The sequence below is a fragment of the Sus scrofa genome, chromosome 13 (assembly GCF_054392235.1).
Source record: "Sus scrofa isolate SSC_HxYL_T2T_F1_AM1 chromosome 13, Sscrofa_HxYL_maternal_Yorkshire_Landrace_v2.0, whole genome shotgun sequence".
NCBI classification, from domain to species: Eukaryota; Metazoa; Chordata; class Mammalia; order Artiodactyla; family Suidae; genus Sus; species Sus scrofa.
This window is the reverse complement of record NC_139395.1, coordinates 55,146,049-55,169,719: the sequence shown is the minus strand read 5'-3', so window position 1 is coordinate 55,169,719 and position 23,671 is coordinate 55,146,049. Positions and strand designations below refer to the sequence as shown.

The 23,671-nt window shown below is 42.6% G+C and overlaps 1 protein-coding gene and 1 long non-coding RNA gene across 3 annotated transcripts in view; one reads left to right on the top strand and one right to left on the bottom strand.

The window, feature by feature from the left end:
* FAM107A (family with sequence similarity 107 member A) overlaps positions 1 to 23,671 on the top strand; it is a 92,867-nt gene that overhangs the window by 36,113 nt on the left and 33,083 nt on the right. The gene's annotated exons all lie outside the window — the stretch shown is intronic.
* On the bottom strand, positions 5,550 to 6,672 carry LOC146397361 (uncharacterized). Its single transcript, XR_014823434.1, has 2 exons — positions 6,441 to 6,672; positions 5,550 to 6,082 (listed from the first exon to the last, which is right to left on the bottom strand). It is a non-coding gene; the product is annotated as an uncharacterized LOC146397361 (long non-coding RNA).

The window sequence follows — 23,671 nt, the reverse complement described above, 5'->3', positions numbered from 1 at the left end:
TTTGACTTTTAAATGCATTCTTCTCCTCAATGGTCACACCAGATATACAATGTATGTTTAATAAGACACAAAACAGGCCACTTGTTAAACCATGCATAAGCCATAATGAGGTCCCCATACTTGAATATGTGAAGATTTTTTCATAATTTCCCCTTTTTGAAAATCTTTTGATAGACCATGTTTGTCTCCAGATGCCACGGTGGCTACCACCTGCCCTGGGTCCATCATTCCCTTCAGTGCTAGGCATAATTTTTGTTTATATATATTTGTCCAGTTATACACATTGGAGAAAAACTAATCAGACAATAAGTAGCTCAGAGGTATGTTTAACAGGGGAATATTACACAGGCTATGCATTTTATCAGTCATACCCAACTGTCACACGAGCATTGAACATGTGCTTCTAGCAACAGACTTAAAGCAAGCAGTGTTATACATCATGAGTAGTTAGACTCTGACAACTCCACTTGCCCCATCCTAAACATTGAGAGCAACAGTGTGGTTAAAAGTAAAACAGTCATCGGAGTTCCCTAATGGCTCAGTGGGTTGAGGATTCAGGGTTTATCTCTGCTGTGGCTCAAATCACTGCTGTGGTATGGGCTCAATCCCTGGCCTGGAACTTCTGCATGCCATGGGCATGGTTCAAAAAAAGAAAGTAAAGAAATAACTTTTTTTTGGCCTTTTTTAGGGGGGCGGAACCCACAGCACATGAAAGCGCCCAGGCTAGAGGTCAAACTGGGGTTGCAGTGCCAGCCTACACCACAGCCACAGCAACACAGGATCCAAGCCACTTCTTTGACCTACGTCACAGCTCATGGCAATGCTAGATACTTAACCCAATGAGCAAGGCCAGGGATTGAACTCACATCTTCATAGATACTAGTCACAATGGGAACTCCCCAAAATAACTTTCAATGTTGATAGAGAGACAAACATTTGGTAAACAGTTTAATTAGATGAGTATGATAGGTCTTACAAGCCTGGTCCAGACTCCTGGGTCAGTTGCTCACCACTCCTGTTGTTTTTTTCTCATACTAGTGTGGCTGTCTTTTGGGGTCAGTCCCCTCTACAGACTATCCAATGCAAAGGCTCTTCTCAAGTGGAAAATATAAATCCAAGAGTCAATTCCATTTAGCTTTACTGCACACGACTTAGTTAATAGTACTTGACAGGGGTCTTTTCATCTAGGTTGAGGGCAGTACTTTATAATGCCCCTTCCAGCATGCACCATCCCCCGGCTGTAGGTCCTGGGGCATTCAATCCTCATCCAAAGATAGATCACTGTGATAAGCTTCAGAAACAAACTTAGTGACTCAACTCAACTTTACAATAATAAAGCAGCAAAGAGCCATCTGGGAAGTGAGTCTTAGGCAGCAAATACCAACCTCAATTAACAAAACTAACTAAAACCACTGTTGTGGCCCAGTGGTTAACAAACATGACTAGCATCCATGAGGATGTGGGTTCAATCCCTGGCCTCATTCAGCGGGTTAAGAATCCTGCGTTGCCATGAGCTGTGGTACAGTTTGCCGACACGGCTCGGGCCTTGCATTTCTGTGGCTGTAGTGTAGGCCAGCGGCTACAGCTCTGATTCGATCCCTAGCCTGGGAACCTCCATGTGCCTCAGGTGCGGCTCTTTAAAAAAAAACTAAAGGAGTTCACCTTGTGACTCATCAGTAATGAAACCAACTTGTATCCATGAGGATGTGGTTTTGATCCCTGGCCCCACTCAGTGGGTTAAGGATCTGGCGTTGCTGTGAGCTGTGGTATAGGTCACAGATATACCTCGGATCCCTCGTTGCTGTGGCTGTGGCATAGGTCAGCAGCTGCACCTCTGATTCAACCCCTAGCCTGGGAACTTCTATATGCTGTGAGTGTGGCCCTAAAAAGCAAAAACAGACAAAAACTAGAACTTAATTTCCATTTTGAAACATAATCTTTTTCTCTCTAAAGTTATCCTCATTTTTACCAATATGGCCACATTAAAAGTTAACTGATCACATAGGCTTTTTTAAATTGGCTATATTGGGAGTTCCCATTGCGGCGCAGTAGTTAAGGAATCCGACTAGGAGCCATGAGGTTGCGGGTTCAATCCCTGGCCTCAATCAGTGGGTTAAGGATCTGGCGTTGCCGTGAGCTGTAGTGTGTGTTGCAGACTCAGCTTGGATCCCTAGTTGCTGTGGTTCTGGCCTAGGCCGGTGGCTACAGCTCTAATTAGACCCTTATCCTGAGAACCTCCATATGAACCTCCATATGCTGCCGGAGTGGCTCAAGAAAAAGCAAAAAGACCAAAAAAAAAAAAAAAAAAAAAAAATTAAATTGGCTGTATTGGAACTTTTCATGAGGAATCTCAGATTGAACTTTTAAAATACCAAGAAAGCCACACCAAAGGCTTGTCACAGATTTCACCTTACAGATTTGGGTGAATTCCTTCCTTTCCAAGGTCCCTAAAATACCTTGAGATTCTTGTACTTGTTAGGAGGGGGCCTCTCTTATTTACTTGATAAAACTAAACCTAAAGAGTTTCCAGCTTCTGGATGGGTCAGGTAGAAAAGATTAATGTTTTTATTCCACTTACAGAGGTAATTTACCAAGTTGCTTCAAATCATAGTCACTTTAAGGGGAAAGTCCTCCCTACATCCAGAAAGCACAAATTAAAAGCCAGTAATAATTCAGACAAAACCAAAAAATTATAACCACATTCATTAGTTTACCTAATCCCATATAAATAATCATTTTTGCCAACAGTTTTATGAAATAAGAGTTTCTGTTAGACTTACTAAATTTCTTTTTTTCCTAACACTTAGTAAATTTCTTACCCATTTTAGCAGTATGAGATGAAAGTATTTGTCAAAAAGTCCTTTCTATGAATTTTCTTGAAGCTGAAGCATTTTTGCAAACCACTGGCTTAACTGTCTATGAGAAAGACTTAAAAAGAGACAAAGTCAAAGGTCTGATTACAGTGTTTTTGACGAAGACGTTTAACCAAGTTGCTGTGACATACATTTTAAGATAACTAGGGTTATGACTGAACATTATTACAGGACATAGCCAAACTTCAGAAACTTTATGTAATTTCTAGAATGTCTATGTTAATAACATTTACCTATACAGTATGATCCGAGGAGGCTTATCATTCATTTGATGGTTCTTCCTGTGTAATTTAACATACCAAACAACCCTAGTTAGTTTAATATTTCTCTCTGAGATGTCTTAGGGGCCCTCTGAAGCATCCTAAAGTTAACTGGAAGTCAAAGGAACTTTAATTAGAATTTTATACAAAGTTAGTAAAAAAAAAAAATCTAAAAGTTTCAAAACAAATAGGACCATAGGTCACTGTTAATGTTTATTCACTTAACCAAAGTGACAAAAGATTTAGACAGCAAATATAGATCACTTAAAGGCAAGGAAGTTCACATAATCCATTATTAAAAGCAGCATTCTAAGACAACTTCATTCTCTTAACAGAGAGGAACCAAATCTAGTCCTGCACCAGCTGACTTTTAAAAACAAAATCCACTTACCTAATTAAATTAATCTGATCCCAGCCTGACCATGCACAAAACTCTTTACAGGGCTCCCCTTCTACGAACTTTCTGTAACTTTCTATATTTCAAATTAATTTGTCCCTTATTTTTCCATCCAGAAGCAACCAGCTCTGGGATAAAATTACCCATTTTCCCTTTGGCAAAAAAATGTATTTTCATTTTTCATACCAGTTACTGAAAACATACCTCCTTCCTTCCTGGCATACTGAAATGTTTCCTTTATTATTTTAGTAGCTTAAATTATATATATTATCATTTTAAGCACAAAAAACCTTAATCGCTAGCAAACATCAAGAAGCAAGCAATTGTGAACTGTCATACTAGCACTTCCTCATTGGAAGTGATGAACATATTCCATAGTCTCTGTTTGAAATGTCCTGGATGTTCAATGAATTCCTGTCATTTAACTTAACAAAATCCAGGTTACAAAAATCTAGGGAAAGTATTTTAGATAGACATACACACAAAACAATATTATTCTTGAAAGGGTTCACCTGAAAACTCCTACTTATTTACCTTTATTTAATAACAAATTCATGTCAAGTTAATTTTTTTTTTTTTTTTTTTTTTTTTTTTTTGCTGACAAACTGTAACAGAAATAAACTTTTTTGGCCATTAGTAAACCAAGATACAATGAAAGTGAGACATATCTGTATTGATTAAACCAGTAAATTTAAGCTAGTTTTAATATCAGAAATTAAGGTAATATTAAATATTTCTTAGATCATGTAAATCTGAAATTTGTTCTGGCCAGTTTCTTTTACATTTAGAAGTATTTCATTTGTAAGAGCTTACTTTTTTTTCTTTTTTGGCCACACCCATGGCACATGGATGTTCCTGGGCAAGGGATCGAATCTGAGCCACAACTGCAACTTACGCCATAGCTCTGGCAATGCTGGATGCTTAACCCCTGCGCCATAGCAAGAACTCCAGAATATTTACATTTTAAAGCCTTAGGAAGAAAAATGCAAGTTTCTCCTAGAGAACAAGCTTCCTCTAAAGACATATGCAAAAAACAGTCATCATGGCCAATTTCAGGGATTTTTTTTTCCTAGTTTCCAAATATTCAATTCAGTTTAAACAAATAATGGTAAAGGACAACTATATATATTATTCACTCACATTCACATGCCTCATTTTCAGAGGAACATGAATCAGCACTGAAGTTACTGGGACCCTTTAATGAAGGTCAAAACCAGAAACAACACAGGATTTGGACTCAGGTACCAAGACACTCACACACACACCCAAGATAAAAGCCAAACCAATTCCAAAAGGTTCACTTTGATAGAATAGCAGAGCCACTAGGGACCATTTTTCTCTAGATCTCAGGAAGTACTAAGGCCAAACAGTGTTAAAATTTAAAAAGTAATAATTTTCTTTCATTTATGGAAGCATAGCTGAATATCTCCCAGTTTTTCAAAATACGGTCTAGGGGAACTACGAGATGAAACAGGGCTCTGATTACCCATACTTAATTATTCATGGCAGTGTGTTCCAATATCAAACAAATCAATGCAATGCAATGCAAAATGATCTCTCGGATCACAGTTCCCTAGTCCCAGCAAAGGAGATTCCCATCCAATGCCCCAGCAGTCAGAGATGAAGCCAAATGACCATGCTTGATTCCAAAGGGGAGAATCCAAACCAATGTCCCATTAGAGATGAAGCCAAAGTGATCACACCTTAGTATGGAAGGGAAAAATCCCAATTAATGTTCCACCATGGGTGAAACCAACACAATAGGGAAGAATACGATGGTGCCCTCTCATATGAGCTCCATTGCTTACCAAAGATGTCTCAACCAACCAATGCGAGTGCCTTGTTTCTTTTAGCAAGATGCTGGGGAGGGAAGTCCCAGGGTAGATGATTACTCATGTGCAATTGTCTGATTGGTTGATGGTGAGGTCATGGTGTCATAGGGGCTAACAGTATCAATCCTTAAGTGCCAGTAGTTCTGAGGGCTGTGTGCTCATAATCCTCAAGTAGTTAATTTCTTCCTTTTGTTGAGAGTCTTAGCATCTGTAAAACCACTCAGGAAATGTGCATCAGATACTGTTATCTAGGTACTTTAGAGAGAAGCTGAAGCAGAAGATACTTGGGAGGGGTCTGTTCAGTTACAAAGTTCAGGTTTTAGCAGCTGCTAAAATTTAAAATATATATACCCTTTGGCCCAGCACTTCTACTTCATTGTGTCTGCTCCACAGCAACACTCACATCCACGCACAGAGAGGCACGCACAAGGATATTTGGAGCAGAATGATTTGTAATAGTGATAAATTGGAAACAACCTAAATGTTAAAGAAGACTTGTTAGGGAGTTCCCATTGTCGCTTAGCTGGTTAAGAACCCAACCAGTAATCTAAGGATGCTGATTTGATCCCTGGTCTCGCGCATTGGGTTAAGGATCTGGCATTGCCACAAGCTGCGATTTAGATCTGATGTTGCTGTGGCTGTGGTGCAGGCTGGCAGCTGCAGCTTGGATTCAACCCCTAGCCCAGGACCAGGGAATTCCCACATGGCACAGCTGTGGCCCTAAAAAAAAAGAGAAGAAGAAGAAGAGAACCAAAACATCACGATGTGTTATACGGTGCAGTAGATCAAAAGAGAGAAGCAGATCTACATATATTAACACAGAAATTACAAGACATATTGTAGAGCTCAAAAAGCAAGCTGCAGAAAAATGACGAAAACACACATGTACACACGTGGCATCAAAAACAGTGATAACCCCAGGGGAAGGGGTGACATTGAGGTTGAGAGGGGAGAGTAAGGAGAAATGTTTTAAATTTATATGCAGTTGGGTTGTTCCAAATGTTTAAAGCAGCCATGGGTTTTTAGATTACTTATATGAACTATTTTACAAGCTTTTAAGAACTATTAAGCAACCTACCTTCCAAGTGCAGGTGAGGAAGGAAAGTCACCCCTCTTCTCCTCGGTGGGGGGTGGCTCCTGACCCAGTGCCTCAGCTTAGATTCCAGGAGGGCAGTGCTCAGCCTCTGAGGCCTGAGGGGCTGGAATGATGGAGCAGTGAGAAGACCCTGGAGGCAGGGATCACGGAAGCTTCTTTTGATAGAAGGCTGTGCCCTCATTACCCCACCAAGGCTGGGAACCCAAGCGGACCCCTGGAAAGGAACAGGTCCCAGTGATTTCAGAAAGACAGCAGTGGGTGATGGCTTGAAGCGAGATCTTATTCTCTGTTCTGGCATTGATTCTGTGTAGCCTGGATGAAAATCAGGAATCCTAGCCACTAGACTAGCTAGAGGCTGAAAGCAGAATTGCCCTGATTCTTGCCCCCTGTTGAAAGCAAGAATGTTTCAAGGAGGCAAAGACTGTAAAAATAGGCATAAAGTCAATTGTTAAGAACACAGAGCACAGAAATGCAAAGAATTAGTCTGTTTACCTAAGGCAGAGGTAAAACAGTAAGGAGTTCCCTTCATGGCTCAGTGGTTAATGAATCCGACTAGGAACCATGAGGTTTCGGGTTCAATCCCTGGCCTTGCTCAGCAGGTTAGGGATCCAGCATTGCCGTGAGCTGTGGTGTAGGTTGCAGATGCGGCTCGGATCCCCACGTTGCTGTGGCTGTGGTGTAGGCCGGTGGCTACAGCTCCAATTTGACCCCTAGCCTGGGAACCTCCATATGCTGTGGGAGCAGCCCAAGAAAAGGCAAAAAGACAAAAAAAAAAAAAAAAAGTAAAACAGTAATACACACCCAAAGGAGTGAGGGTATAGGTGTCCCCCTCAATGAGGAATGCTCCAGAGAGGTGACTTAAACCACTTATATGGGGTATTTCTTCTTTAGCCTTCTCTTGTTTTATCTTTTACACCCAACCAGACCCAGGACCCTCCCCTGATCTGTGTGTGCATCTTTTGGCCAAGATGGATTTCAAAGCAAATCATGGCGGGAAGGTTATCTAGACTTACTATGGCCTGGCAGCCCCTCCCTTTTTGACCCAGAGGGATCTCTCTGCACACGTGTAGTTGGCGTCTCCCTGACCCTGAGGATGGGGAGTATGTATGCGACTTCTTCATTCTTTTGTCCAAACAGGGACAAAAAAAAAAAAAAAAAAAAAAGTCACTTCTTTTGATCCTGTCATTACCATTATTTAACAAGTTCACAGAAGACAAGTACCAGTTATTTGCCTTGTGCCTGTTGTTATTTCTATCTTGATAGATGGCTGGTTGTGTTTGTCCTGGAGCCCACCTGTCTCCTTCCTCAGGAAGTGTAAATAAGAGCCTAGTTGCAAACATCTCTCCTGGAGCCCATCTACCTCCTGCCTCACCAGGCTTGGAACCTTCTCCAAACAGTGCCCAGCACTTAAAAGACAGGATGGCTGGCTTTAATTCTCTCTCTCCGTTGGGATGCAAGCAAGAGAAGTAGCAGGTGTTGCAGTGGCAGTCACCTGGCTATGTGAGAACGAGGCACTAAGGCAGAGGCCCACGGAAGGCCCTGTGAGCCTGGTGGTCACAGGCTCAGGGATGGGGAATGGGGAGGGGTGTGGGGGCAGGAGTCAAGGGCCACACTAAAAGTCTTCCACCTTTGGAGGTTCCTGATGGCTCAGCAGATTAGGGATCTGACATTGTCACTGCTGTGGCTCAGGTGGCACAGATTCGCTTCCTGGCCTGGGAATTTCCACATGCTGCTGGCATGGCCAAAAAAAAAAAAAAAAAAAAAAAAGGAAAATTTAGCTGTGGAGGCTGGCCCAGCTGAATCTGAAACTGCATTCCTTCCTAGATGGTACTTGAACCCAGCCAAAACCCAGACTGGGACTCAAACCCACTGACTTTTAACTGAAACTGCTCACATGGTGTCAGGACTTAACAAAGGTCCTTTGGTCTCATTGCAGAAGGAATTCAGCATAAGGCGAAGCAATAGGCAAAGAGTGAGTTTATTGGCCACAGGGTGCTTGAGGGAGATACGAGCAGGCTGGCAAGGGAGCACAGCCCTGAGAATGAAAAGGGCTACGTTTTTATAATCAAAGAACAAATGGGGAGGGGAGAAGACACTTTCTTCCTCATTTGGGGTAGACGTCAAGGCTTACCGCCTCAGTCCCTCCTTTAACCCTGGGTGGTCTAACTGGAACTGTCATGATGCTATTTAAGTCATATGTACAAGGAGTTCCTGTGGTGGCTCAGCAGTGATGAACCCGACTAGTATCTGTGAGATTCAGTCCCTGGCCTTGTTCAGTGGGTTAAGGATCCAGCATTGCTGTGCTCTGGTGTAAGCTGGCAGCTGCAGCTCCAATTCAACCCATCGCCTGGGAATTTCCATGTGTCATGGGTGCAGCCCTGAAAAGATCAGAAAAAAAAAAAGACATGTGTATTAGCAAAAGTATGGTACATATACTAAAATAGGGTCATTCATCTCAGGTTTTGGTATAATGTCCCCTTTCACCTATATTCCTCTCTTGGCTACGTGCAGAAACACTACTCTTCAAAGACCATTAACTCTCTGATTTTATGTAACAAAATTCAGACCCCATATCTATTGTCCTGTGTTCTAACTCTCAGGATTTGTGACTGGAATGCACCTGGTCTTCCTTCATGGTAGAGTAGATTGTTACTGGGTTACTGGATTCTTTTCTTGAGTGGTCAGTAGCCTGCAACAGTCTCCCAAACTCCCTTAAAATTCCCCTACTGTCTTTAATCCCCTAGTGGGATTTCTAAACTATTTAATTTTCCTACTATCCCTATCAAATCCATGATAAAGCCTTCCCTAACCTCTCTGAACCTGTTTTCTCTATAAAATGGGGTGCAGTCTCTGGCCACCACACACATGCACATGATTTATAAATGTGGCTAGGATTGCAGGTTCCTGAGTCAGACTGCCTTCGGACTAACTGCAGCATTCCCCCTTGCCCACTGTGTAGCTTAACCTGTCCAAGGGCTCAGCTTCCTTCCTCATCTGTAAAGCAGGAACCAAACTCTTCCCTAATCTCAAAGGACTATGTTGTATTAGGAGATTTTTAAAAAATTTTTTTGTTTTTAATTAAAAGTTCCAGGATCAACATAAGGATAAGTGAGGAATTCCCCCAGTTTGTTGCTTTTTGAATCATAGAGGAGCATTTGGAAGCAAACATCACAAAAGAAACATGGGTCCTATGGTGCAAAACTGTCATTATTGGTCACCAATCTAGTTATATACTATACATTTTTTTAAATTACTCAATGAATTTATCATACCTGTAGTTGTACAATGATCATCACAATCCAGTTTCACAAGATTTCCATCCCATAATCCCAGTGCATGCCCCACACCCGAAACTGTCTCCTCTGGAGACCATAAGTTTTTCAATGTCTATGACTCAGCATCTGTTCTGCAAAGAAGTTCAGTCTGTCCTTTTTTCAGATTCCACATGTCAGTGAAAGCATTTGGTGTTGGTGTCTCATGGTATGGCTGACTTCACTTAGCATGATAATTTCTAGGTCCATCCATGTTGCTAAAAATGCTGGTATTTTGTTCCTTTTAATGGCTGAGTAATATTCCATTGTGCATATGTACCACCTCTTCTGGATCCACTCCTCTGTCGATGGACATTTACGTTGTTTCCATGTCTTGGCTATTGCAAAGAGTGCAGAAATGAGCATCAGAATACATGTGTCTTTGCAAGTCATGGTTTTCTCTGGGTAGATGCCCAGGAGTGGGATTGCTAGATCAAATGGTAGTTCTATATTTAGTTTTCTGAGGAATCTCCATACTGTTTTCCACAGTGGTTGCACCAACTTACAATCCCACCAACAGTGTACTAGGGTTCCTTTTTCTCCACACCCTCTCCAGCACTTCTTGTTTGTAGACTTTTTGATGATGGCCATTCTGACTGGGGTAAGGTGGTACCTCATAGTGGTTTTGATTGGCATCTCTCTAAGAATGAGTGATGCTGAATATCTTTTCCTGTGTTTTTTGGCCATCTGCATGTCTTCTTTGGAGAACTATCTGTTTAGATCTTCTGCCCATTTTTTGATGGGGTTGTTTGGTTTATTGGTATGGAGCTTGTGGAAGGTGTTTATTAATTTTGGAGATGAATCCCTTGTCAGTGGATTCACTTGCAAAGATTTTCTCCCATTCTGTGGGTTGCCTTTTCATTTTGTTTAGGGTTTCCCTTGCTGTGCAGAAACTTTTCAGTTTGATTAGGTCCCAATTGTTTATTTTTCTTTTTATTGTCAATACTCTTAAGAGGTGGATCTGAGAAGATGTTGCTGTCATTTATGTCAAAGAGTGTTTGGCTATGTTTTCCTCTAAGAGTTTGATAGTGTCTGCTCTTATATCTAGGTCTTTAATCCATTTGGAGTTGATTTTTGTGTATGGTGTTAGGGAGTGTTCTCATTTCATTCTTTTTCATGTGCCTGTCCCGTTTTCCTAGCATCACTGATTGAACAAGCTGTCTTTTCTCCATTGTATATTCTTGCCTCCTTTGTCATAGATGAGTTGGCTGTAGGTGTGTGGGTTGAATTCTGGGCTTTCTATCCTGTTCCACTGATCTATATTTCTGTCTTTGTGCCAGTACCATATGGTTTTGATGATTGTTGCTTTGTAGTATAGTCTGAAGTCAGGCAGCCTGATTCCTCCAGCTCCATTTTTCTTCTTCAGGATGTCTTTGACTATTCTGGGTCTTTTGTGCTTCCAAACAAACTTTAAAATGTTTTGTTCAAGTTCTGTGAAAAATGTCCTTGGTAATTTGATAGGGATTGCATTGAATCTGTACATTGCCTTAGGCAGTATAGTCGTTTTGATAATGTTGACTCTTCCAATCCAAGAGCATGGTATGTCTTTCCATCTAGTTGTGTCATCTTTGATTTCTTTCATCAGTGTCTTACAGTTTTCAGAATACAGGTCTTTTGTCTCTTTAGGTAGGTTTACTCCTAGGTATTTTATTCTTTTGGATGTGATGGTAAACAGGATTGCTTCCCTAATTTCTCTTTCTACTCTTCCACTGTTAGTGTATAGACATGCCATCGACTTCTGTGAATTAATTTTGTATCCTGCAACATTGCCAAATTCATGGATGAGCTCTAACAGTTTTCTGGTAGAGTCTTTAGGAGTCTCTAGGTATAGTATCATGTCATCTGCAAATAGTGACAGTTTCCCTTCCTCCTTTCCAATTTGGATTCTTTTTATCTCTTTTACTTCTCTGATTGCTGTGGCTAGGACTTCCAAAACTATGTTGAAGAGTAGTGGCGAGAGTGGACATCCTTGTCTTGTTCCTGATCTCAGTGGGAATTCTTTCAGCTTTTCACCATTGAGAATGATATTAGCTGTGGGTTGGTCATCTATGGCCTTTATTATGTTGAGGTAGGTTCCCTCTACGCCCACTTTCTGAAGGGTTTTTATCAGAAATGGGTATTGGATTTTGTCAAAGGCTTTTTCTGTGTCTATTGAGAGGACCATATGGTTTTTATTCTTCAGTCTGTTAATGTGGTGTATCACACTGATGGATTTGCAGATATTGAAGACCCCTTGCATCCCTGGGATAAATCCCACTTGATCATGATGTACAATCCTTTGAATGTATTGTTGGATGTGGTTTGCTAGCATTTTGTTGAGGATTTTTGCATCGATGTTCATCGGTGAAATTGGCCTGTAGTTTTCTTTTTTTGTGGTATCTTTGTTTGGTTTTGGCATCAGGGTGATGGTGGCCTCATAGAATGAGTTTGGGAGTATCCCTTCCTCTGCAATTTTTTGAAATAGTTTCAGAAGGAGAGGTGTTACCTCTTCTCTAAGTGTTTGATGGAATTTGCCTGTGAAGCCATCTGGTCCTGGACTTTTGTTGGTTAGAAGTTTTTTAATCACAGTTTCAATTTCAGTTCGTGTGATTGGTCCGTTCATCTTTTCTGTTTCATCTTGGTGTAGTCTTGGAAGATTGTACTTTTCTAAGAATTTGTCCATTTCTTCTACGTTTTCCGTTTTATTGGCATATAGTTGCATATAGTAGTCTTATGATCCTTTGTATTTCTGTGATGTCTGTTGTTACTTCTCCCTTCTCATTTCTAATTTTATTGATTTGAGTCCACTCTCTTTTTTGCTTGATAAGTCTGGCTAAGGGTTTATCAATGTTGTTGATCTTTTCAAAGAACCAGCTTTTCGTTTCATTGATCTTTTCTATGGTTTTCTTTGTTTCTATCTCATTGATTTTTGCTCTGATCTTTATGATTTCTTTCCTTCTAGTAACTTTAGGTCTTGTCTGTTCTTCTCTCTCGAGCTGCTTTATATGTAAAGTTAGCTTGTTTATTTGAGCTTTCTCTTGTTTCCTGAGGTGGGCTTGTATTGCTCTAATCTTTCCTCTTAGAATGGGTTTTGCTGCATCCCATAGGTTTTGGAGTGTCGTATCTTTGTTGTCATTTGCTGCTAGGTATTTTTTAATTTCCTCTTTGATTTCCTCAGTGATCCATTGGTTGTTTAGTAGCATGTTGTTGAGTGTCCATATGTTCATGTTTTTTGTAGTTTTTTTCTTGCGGTTGATTTCTAGTCATATAGGGTTGTGGTCAGAAAAGATGGTTGATATTATTTGAATTTTCTTAACGTTACCGAGGTTGGATTTGTAGCCCAGGATGTGATCAATTTTAGAGAATGTTCCATGTGCACTTGAGAAGAATGTGTATTCTATTGCTTTTGGATGGAATGTCCTATAAATATCTATTAAGTCCATCTGATCTAATGCTTCATTCAGGGCCTGTGTTTCCTTACTGATTTTCTGTCTGGATGATCTGTCCATTGCTGTCAGTGGGGTGTTCAAGTCCCCCACTATGATTGTGTTATTGTCAATTTGTCCTTTTAAGGTTGTTGGCAGTTGCCTTACATATTGTGGTGAACCTATGTTGGGTGCGTAGATATTTAAAATTGTTAAATCTTCTTCTTGGATTGATCCTTTGATCATTATGTAATGACCTTCTTTGTCCCTTAAAATATTCTTCATTTTAAAGTCTATTTTGTCTGATATGAGTATTGCTACTCCAGCTTTCTTTTGATCCCCGTTTGCATGGAGTATTTTCTTCCATCCTCTCAATTTGCATGTGTCCCTAGAAGTGAAGTGGGTCTCTTGAAGACAGCATACATGTGGTTCTTGTTTTTGTACCCATTCAGCCAGTCTATGTCTTTTGGTTGGGGCGTTTAGTCCATTAACATTTAAGGTAATTATTGATATGTATGTTCTTATTGCCATTTTTTTAATTGCTTTGGATTTTGTTGTTGTTGTTGCTTTTTTCTTCCCTTCTTCTCTTGTTCTCTCCTCTTCTGGTTTGATGACTATCTTTAGTGTTGTATTTGCATTGATTTTTCTTATTTGTTTGTGTATCAATTGTAGATTTTTGGTTTGCAGTTATTCTGAAATTTTCATATAAGAGTCTATATGTATATGAGATTGTTTTAAGTTGTTGTTCTCTTAATTGCAAGTTCATCGCCAGTGTCCTGCCACCTCTTCTCATGATTTCTGATTTTGGTGGCATAATTGTGCATGGATGATTTCGTATCTTTACTGTATATATAATATACCTTTATTGGTGAGCCTTGTCATTTGTGGAATTTTGTTTCCTGTTGCTGTCTTGTCTTTTCTGCCTAGAGAAGTTCCTTTAGTATTTGTTGTAAGGCTGGTTTAGTGTTGTTGAATTTTCTTAGCTTTTGGTTATCCATGAAGCTATTGATTTCTCCTTCAAACCTGAATGAAAGCCTTGCTGGGTAAAGTAATCTTGTTTGGAGGTTTTTTCCTTTCATCACGTTAAGTATATCATGCCACTCCTTTCTGGCCTGCAGAGTTTCTGCTAAAAATCTGCCAATAACCTTATTGGGGTTCCCTTGTATGTTATTTGTTTCTTTTCCCTAACTGCTTTCAAGATTTTCTCTTTGTCTTTAATTTTGGTCAGTTTGATTATTATGTGTCTTGGGGTGTTCCTCCTTGGGTTTATTTTATACGGTACTCGTTGTGCTTCCTGGATTTGAGTGAGTGGTTCCTTTCCCATATTAGGGAAGTTTTCAGCTATTATCTCTTGGAGTATTTTTTCTGTCCCGTTCTCTCCCTCTTCTCCTTCTGGTACCCCTATAATACAGATGTTGGTTCGTTTAATCTTGTCCCAGAGTTCTCTGAGACTCTCTTCATTTGTTTCCAATCTTTTTTCTCCTTTCCGTTCCGCATTTGTAATTTCTTCTAATCTGTCCTCCACCTCATTTATTCATTCTTGTGCCTCCTGGATTCTGCTGTTAGCTGCTTCTCATGAATTTTTTATTTCAGTTATTTTATCTTGCATCTCTTTTTGTGTAAGTTTTACATCTTGTATCTCTTTGGTCAGTGTTTTCTGTAAGTTATCCATCTTTGCCTCCAGTTTATTTCCAATGTCTCACATCATCTTCAGTATCAACAGTCTAAAGTCTTTTTCCTGGAGGCTGAAAATCTCCTCATCACTTAGCTGATTTCTGGGTTTTTTCCTTTCTCCCTCATCTGAATTATAGTTCTCTGTCTTTTCATTTTTATAGGTTTTTGGTCTGGTGACCTTTTTACAGATAATGGAGTCTTAGGCAGGGGTCTTTAGGCAGCTGTTTACTGAGTGGCAGGGCTGTGATCCCACTTGGATTGTTATTTGGCCTGGGGCTCTCAGCCCTGATGCTGATGGGTGAGACCAGATTTTCCCAAAATGGCACCTCCAGAGAAAGGCATGCTGATGAATATTCCCGAGAGCCTTGCTTCCAATGTCCTTCCCTCACAACAAGCCACATTCACCCCTGTTTTCCCAGGAGGTCCTCTAAGAACTGCAGTCAGGTTTCACCCAGATTCCTATGGAGACTTTGCTTTGCCCTGGGACCCAGTGCACGTGAAAGTCTGTGTGCACCTTTTAAGAATGGGGTCTCCATTTCCCCCAGTCTCGTGGAGCTCCTGCACACAAGCCCCACTGGCCTTCAATGCCAGATGCTCCAGGGGCTCTTTCTCCCAGTGCCAGATCCCCACACGTGGGAGTTTGATGTGGGTCTCAGAACTGTCACTCCTATAGGTGAGTCTCTGTGAACCAGTTACTTTCCAGTCTGTGGGGCTTCCCACCCGGGAGGTATGGGGGTGCTTATATCATGTAATCGTCCCTCCTACCTCTTGATGTGGCCTCCTCTTTTTCTTCTGGAGTAGGATATCTTTTTGAAGGTTTCTGGTCCATTTGGTTGAAGATTGCTCAGCCTTTAGTTGTAAATTTTGTTGTTTTTAGGAGAGAAGTTGAGCTCCAGTCCTTCTATTCTGCCATCTTAATCCCCTTCCCTGTATTAGGAGATTGAAGTGAAACCATATTGAAGGGTCTTAACACAGTACTCAGCTCCTGGACATGCTCCATCAACATGTGCTACAGTTATTAAGGTGATTTTCCTTTACTAAGCACCTCTGTGCCAGGAATTGTGCATGACCTTGAAGACACATCCTTCAATAAGTCATGGTCCCCATTTCTCATGGAGTTTACAATGTAATGGGGGTTAAGTAAAGGATACACAGAGACATGCCTCCCTCTGATTCATTCCCGGTTACAAGGACAAATACTCTGAGGTCATACCCTTATCTTTTCTAAGTTTAGAACTCAGGCCCTTACATTTATCCAAGATGCCATTTTGCTAGTACCCCCACCCTTCCCCCACCTGTCCAAACAATGGTGCACATAAGTGACCTCAGTGTGTCAAAAAATACCTATGTTTTAAAGATATCAAAAGCACAACCTAAATTGATACAATCATTGTTGCCAGTATCTATCACAGCTAAGCCTTCATCTACCTTAGAGTCCAGAAATTCCACTGCTGGGTGTTTACTTAGCAGAAGTAGTACTGTGTTTATCAAATATCTCATAGAAAGGTGGTCATAGCAGCTGTATTAGCCTGCTCTAAACTAGAAGCCACCTAAGTGTCCATCCACAGGAGAGTAGACTAGCACACTGTGATGTCATCTAAGACAGGATACTACCCAGCAATAAAGAGAATGAATCGCTGACACAGAAAAAAACATTGATGAATTTCAAACCTACTTTTGCTTAAAACAAACCAGACCCCAAACAGGAAATTTTACAGTTCTGCGTATATGAATTTCTAGAACAAGATAAAAAAATCTCTAGCAATTCTAGTAAACACTAAGTGTTTACCCTGGGAGAAGGTGGGCATTGACTGGGAAGGGCACAAAGGAACCCTCTAGGATATAGAGAATATTTTATGTCTTGATCTAAGAGGTGGCTGCAAGGGTGAACATATATGTATAATCACCGAGTATATAGATTCATGCACTTGATGAGCAGGTGCTATACCTTGATTTCCAAAATATTCACACTGTTCAGGGATTACAGGATGCTAGCCCAGTTATAATGTTGATTTTTGGAAGCTAGAAGACAAAATTTCCACAGGAAATACTAGTGTATAGTGCACAATATCCCCAACTGTGGCTGAACACAACTCAGTGTTGGCCAAAGCCAAAGACATTTGCATTTCTCCTGTCCTTCCTGTGGCCACCACCTGCTTCCTTTCATGCCTCCACTGCAGAGAAAATTTTCTTGGGGTTGGTCCTTGATGACCTTCAGTGAGCCTATTCCCAAAGTCTTCTTTTATCCACTTTGCTCCACTGCTTCCTGTGGAGGCTGGTGCCTCTACTTGACAGGCGTCAAGGAGACCAAGACCCCATCTCTCAACCTCCTTAGCCTTTTCCCCGGGATGCATGTACTAAGTAACACCCACGGGACCTTGCTTTGTTCATTTATGAACAAATGAAAATTGGCTGTTTTTATCAGCACTGTCCTTGGATGAGACTCTCAATTACCCATACTACGTCAGCAAAGACCCAGGAGGCTTTTCAAATCAGCTTTGCCTTGGCAAGTGACTGCTTGCAAGTGGAATTTTTTCTTGGTCACCAAACTCCAGTTACTGCAGGGAGGGGACTCTTCCATGGTCACTGAGTTTTTACTGGACAGAAGTTGGCCTGATTTTCCAATAAGCCTTTCATGCAAGGGGTAATTCTTTGAACTCCAAGTCCAGAAGCTGCTCCTTGTGAAATTGAAGCTTTGTAATATTAACGCTGCCGTCAGGGCACAGCTCCACTTCCAAGGGTGTGTGGGGAGATGTGAGAAGCTTGGGTCCCTTTCGAGGCCCCTGGAGCCGCTCCTTTTTCTATGACCTGGAATTTTCTTCTACAGATGAGGTTACTTGTCCTCCTAATCTTTTTGTTTAAACCATAGAAGAGGCTTGGCCGAATCCCAAACACCTTCCCTTTTCTTTTTTTGTCTTTTGTCCTTTTAGGGCTACATCCATGGCACATGGAAGTTCTCAGGCTAGGGGTCCAATGGGAGCTGTAGCCGCTGGCCTATACCACAGCTCACAGCAACGTCAGATCCTGACCCACTGAGTGAGGCCAGGGATCTAACCCGAAACCTCATGGCTCCTAGTTGGATTCGTTTCCACTGTGCCACAACGGGAACTCCAACACCCTCCCTTTTCTATACCCTTCTTGAGGGCAGAGCTCAGAACAGGAACACTCTAGGGAAACATTGGGACCCCAGGCTCTTCTGTCCACTTCAAATAATCCCTGGCCAGGCAGTGGGGGGCGGGGTGGCCTCCCTAGGTGCTGGCCCTGATGTACTCTCTGTGGAACTACCCACTTTCCTCATAGAAGGTAGGGCTCCCATATGGGTGCCTCCATTCATCCACTTATTCACTTCATTTATTCTTCTAATAAGTCATTGCTGGTGTTGCCAAAACTCTGTCCATGGCCTCTGTCCATGGGTGCCAAACAGAAATGCAGAGACAGAGTTTTATAGTTTGGGAGTGGAAACTAGGGCCACAGATAAGGATCAGGGTAGATGCAAGCTTTCATTCTGTGAAATGAAATGGTTCTGGTGTCATCCTCTCTGGTTTTCCTTTGTTAGTGGTTTTAGTTCTGCAGAAGAACTCAAAGATACTGTTATATATATTTCTTGAGGAGGAACCAGGACCCCTCCCAAGGCTGCACTATTTCTTGACTGTTTGTCCCTAATCTAATTGGAGCTACAGCTGCTGGCCTATATCACAGTTATAGCAACGCCAGATCCAAGCCACGTCTGCAACCTACACCACAGCTCACAGCAATGCTGGATCCTTAACCCACTGAGCGAGGCCAAGGATCAAATCCACAACTTCATGGTTCCTAGTCAGATTCATTTCTGCTGCGCCATGATGGGAATTCCAGCAACTATTGAACATGCCCTGTGGAACTCAGCGAAGGTCATGGAGAAGCTTATTCCCTCAAAACAAGAAATGGGGGACATGGAAAGGCTTCTGCACAGGAGCCCCACAGGGCCCTTCTCAGATTCATTGGGCATCCAGTCCAAGCCCTGCTTTGGACAAGTCCTGGAGAGACAGCTGTGAACAGTTTCTGTTTCCAAAGTCCATGTGTCCGATGCACAGTGAGGCCAAATAAACCGAAATGTCAGAATTTGAAGCAGAGAAAGGTTTATTGCAGGGCCCCCCAAACCCAAACTCCTCGACAGTTTGGGGTAAGTTTTTATAGGCAAAATTGAATGGTTGGTGGTGAGGCAGCAGGGCAGTGCTCCAAGAATCTGGTGTTCTGCCTCCAGTTGCCCTCTTCCCCCTGGGTGGGGACCTTCGTTCCTGCAGGAGAACTCAAAGATATTGTTATGTATATTCCTTGAGGAGGAACCTGGACCCTGTCTCCAGGCTGCACCATTGTTTCTTGACTGCTTCTCCCTTCCCTGTTTGGCAACTGTTTGAATCCCTGTGTGTGTGTGTGTGTGTGTGTGTGTTTTGTCTTTTTAGGAATGCACTCACAGCATGTGGAGCTTCCCAGGCTAGGGGTTGAATCAGAGCTGCAGCTGCCAGCGTACACCACAGCCACAGCAACACAGGATCCGAACCTCATCTGCAACCTACACCACAGCTCACGGCAATGCTGGATCCTTAACCCACTGAGTGAGGCCAGGGATCAAACCCGCAACCTCATGGTTCCTAGTCGGATTCGTTTCCTCTGCGCCATGCCAGGAACTCCTGTTTGAATCATCCATTTGGAAATTTGGGAAGATCATGGAGGTTGAATGAAGCCTATTTCCTACAAACAAGACAAAGGGGGCATGGAAAGGCTTTTGTGCCCAGGAGGGTCTCAAGGGTCCTGCTTGGTTTCAGTGCCAGTTCCCCCTCAAGGCAACTACAGTCTGGTGGAAGAGACAGGACTCAATCTTACCTGTGTGGTAAATATCAACATAAGGGAAATCTGGGATGCCCTGGCAAAACCACACAACTCAGATTGGGGTTCAAACCCATGGGCCAGGACACAGACCTGACCAAGACCCAGACTGAACCCCCATGCTGGGACCCTATGCACTGTTTTTTAATTAAAATCACACATGCGGTCTCAGGACTGACTGAAGTTCAGGTTCTTCATGTCTCCGTGCACAAGGAAAGAAGTAGATTCATTGAGAGAGACAGAATATGGGCCATCTCAGATGTTGAGAGGCCCTGAAATGTGGGGGCAGTGAGATATTATGGGCTGGGTAATTTCTTAGGCTAATGAGCGGGAGGATTATTCCAACTATTTGGGGGGGAGGGCGGGGATTTCTAGGAATTGGGCCACTGCCCACTTTTTGGCTTTTTATGGTCCATCTCGTAAATGCCAATGCCCTGGTACCTGCAGAAGGGTTGTTTAGCTGCTGATATGTTAGGATGAGCCCAGAATGAGGCTCACAGTCTACTGGATGTCAGATCCTCTGCCATCTTGGACCGAGTCAGTTCTAATCGGTTTTTGTCAGGTCTTCAATGGCTATGTCTTTTTTTAAAAAGGTTGTGCCCTACCTCCTTCCCTCCTTTTTCTCTGGGATCACGTAATTCCTGGGGGTCCTGCTTGAAGTGGTATTTCAGCCAAGACTTAAAGGATCAAAAGGTGTAACCGGGCAGTTATTTGCCAAAACTCAGCCTCTGCCTTCCGGTGCTGAATAGAAACTTAGAGACAGTTTTAGGTGAAGGAGAAAAAAACAGCTTCATTGCTTTGCCAGGCCACAGCAAGCTAATGCTCTAAAGACTGTGCACTCCCTTGAGAGAGATTAGGAAGTGATTTTTTTTTAAATATATTATTTATCTTACTTTTTAGGGCTGCACCCATGGCATATGGTAGTTCCCAGGCTAGGGATCAAATTGGAGCTGTAGTCACTAGCCTACACCACAGCCATAGCATCACAGGATCTGAGCCACATCTGCGATCTACAACACAGCTCATGGCAATGCTGGATCTTTAACCCATTGAATAAGGCCAGGGATCGAACCCACATCCTCATGAACACTAGTTGGGTTCATAACCCACTCTACCACAACGGGAACTTCAGGATGTGATTTTATAGTTTGAGAGTAGAAAATAAGGCCACAGATAAGAAACAGGATAGATGCAAGCTTTCATTCTTCCTCTAAGTTAGTGTTTAGTAGCCCCAGGACTAGATCTGCTGGTCCTCCTCTCTGGTTTTCATTTGTTAGGGGTTTTAGATATGCAGAACTCAAAGATATTGTAGTGTATGTTCCTCAGAAGAGGAACCAGAACCCTGCCCCAAGGCTGCACTACTGTTCCTCCCTCATCTCTGCATCCCCTCCCTCACCTGATTAGCAACAGTTTGAACCTGCCCTTTGGAACTCAGGGAAGGTCATGGAGGCTGAAGCTTATCCTCTGAAAACAAGAAATAGGGGATACAGAAAGGCTTGTGCCCAGGAGCCCTGCAAGGTCCTGCTCAGTTTCAAGTTGGGAAGCGCCTCCTGGGTAGAGAGGACAGCTTATGAAAAAGTTAGGAAGTGAAAAATGGCATGGCTTCCAGGGAACCCAAGTGATTCCTAGTGGCTGGAGTGTGGGTTTGGGAAAGGCTGCCCCCTCTATGTCAGCTTCCTCACTGACCTTCCCGAGCATGACCAGCCCTGCGTCCCTCCACTCCAGCCACCCTGCTGTTTCCTGAACATTCTGGCATACTCCTCTCTCAAGACTGTTGCTCTGTTTGCTCTGTCCATGACCCTCTCCCCCAAGCTCTCTGTGTGGCTAACTCCCCCACTTCCCATAAGTCTTTGCTCACATCTCACCTTCTCAGTGAAGCCCCTCTGAACAGCCATTTACTACCACTCACAGCCCCATTTACCACTACCCAATTCTCCTCTCAACTTTCCTTCTTTCAACATATTATCTACTTATTCATTGTGTTTATTGCCTATCTCCCCACCAGAATGTCAGTTCCACAAGGTTAAGGACCTTTGTCTGTTTTCTTCACTGAAGCATCCCAAGCCCTTGAACATCTGAATGAATAAATGGAGAAGAAAAATGTCTAAGAACTGACATAGAGGACCGAAACCTGAAGCCTTCTGAAGTCACCCCCAATCCTGCCCCCTGGCTTCTTAGGGCCACACCCATGGCACATGGAGGTTCCCAGGCGAGGGGTCCAATCAGAGCTGCAGCTGCCAGCCTATGCCAGAGCCACAGCAACTTGGGATCCGAGCTGCGTCTGCAACCTACACCACAGCTCACAGCAATGCTGGATCCCTGACCCACTGAGCGAGGCCAGGGATCAAACTCACATCCTTATGGATACTAGTCAGATTTGTTTCTGATGTGCCACAACAGGAACTCCTGAAGTCACTCTTGAAGGATGAGGAATTTTCCAGGAAAGTTAAGGAGAAGGCAGTCGAGGTAGAAGATAGTGTAGATGAGATCTCAACATAAAAGAACATGGGGAGTTCCCGTCGTGGCGCAGTGGTTAATGAATCCAACTAGGAACCAGGAGGTTGTGGGTTCAATCCCTGGCCTTGCTCAGTGGGTTGAGGATCCAGCGTTGCCTTGAGCTGTGGTGTAGGTTGCAGACGTGGCTGGGATCCCACATTGCTGTGGCTCTGGTGTAGGCTGGTGGCTACAGCTCTGGTTAGACCCCTAGCCTGGGAACCTCCATATACCATGGGAGTGGCCCTAGAAAAGGCAAAAAGACAATAAAATAAAATAAAATAAAATAAAATAAAATAAAAAGAACACAGTTCTCAGTACTCTTAAATCTGTCAAGTTCTTCAAAAACAAAGTCTGAGAAACTATCACAGTGAAGAGGAGCCCAAGGAGATAGGACAGCTAAATGTGATGTGGTACTTTGGATCAGTCCCTGGAAGAGAAAAAGAATATTAGGTAAAAACTAAGGAAATCTGGGAGTTCCTGTTGTGGCACAGTGGAAAGAAATCCAACTAGTACCCATGAGGATGTGGGTTCGATCCCCGGCCTTGCTCAGAGGGTTAAGGATCCAGCGTTGCTGTAAGCTGTGGTATAGGTCACAAATGAGGTTTGGATCCTGCGGTGCTGTGGCTGTAATGTCAGCCAGCAGCTGCAGCTCCAATTCCACCTCTAGCCTGGGAGCTTCCACATGCTGTGGCCCACCAAAACCAAAAAAAACCACTAAGGAAATCTGAATAAGATGTGGACTTTAGTTAATAATAACATAATTAGTTAATGATTTATTTAATAATTTATTAAGTATAATAGATGTGCCTTAGATCTCCCTAATGGCTTATTGGGTTAAGGACCTGGTATTGTCTCTGAGGTGGCTCAGATCACTGCTGTGGTACAGGTTCAATCCCCAACCCAGGAACTTCCACGTGCTGTGAGCATGGCCTCCCCAATTTTTTTTTTTAAATAAATAACTGATGTGCCATACTACATGCATGAATATCTATATACATGTATATTCTTAATAACAGAGAAACTGAATGCAGGGTGGAAGGAACTTTCTGTACTCAGTTTTCTCTAAATCTAAAACTTCTTTAAAAAATAGTCTTTTTTAGGAGTTCCCGTCGTGGCGCAGTGGTTAACGAATCCGACTAGGAACCATGAGGTTGCGGGTTCGGTCCCTGGCCTTGCTCAGTGGGTTAACGATCCGGCGTTGCCGTGAGCTGTGGTGTAGGTTGCAGACGCGGCTCGGATCCCGCGTTGCTGTGGCTCTGGCGTAGGCCGGTGGCTACAGCTCCAATTCAACCTCTGGCCTGGGAACCTCCATATGCCGCGGGAGCGGCCCAAGAAATAGCAACAACAACAACAACAACAACAACAACAACAAAAAATAGTCTTTTTTAAAAAGCATGGGTCTTGGGAGTTCCTGTTGTGGGCTCAGCAGTAATGAATGCAACTAATATCCATAAAGATGCAG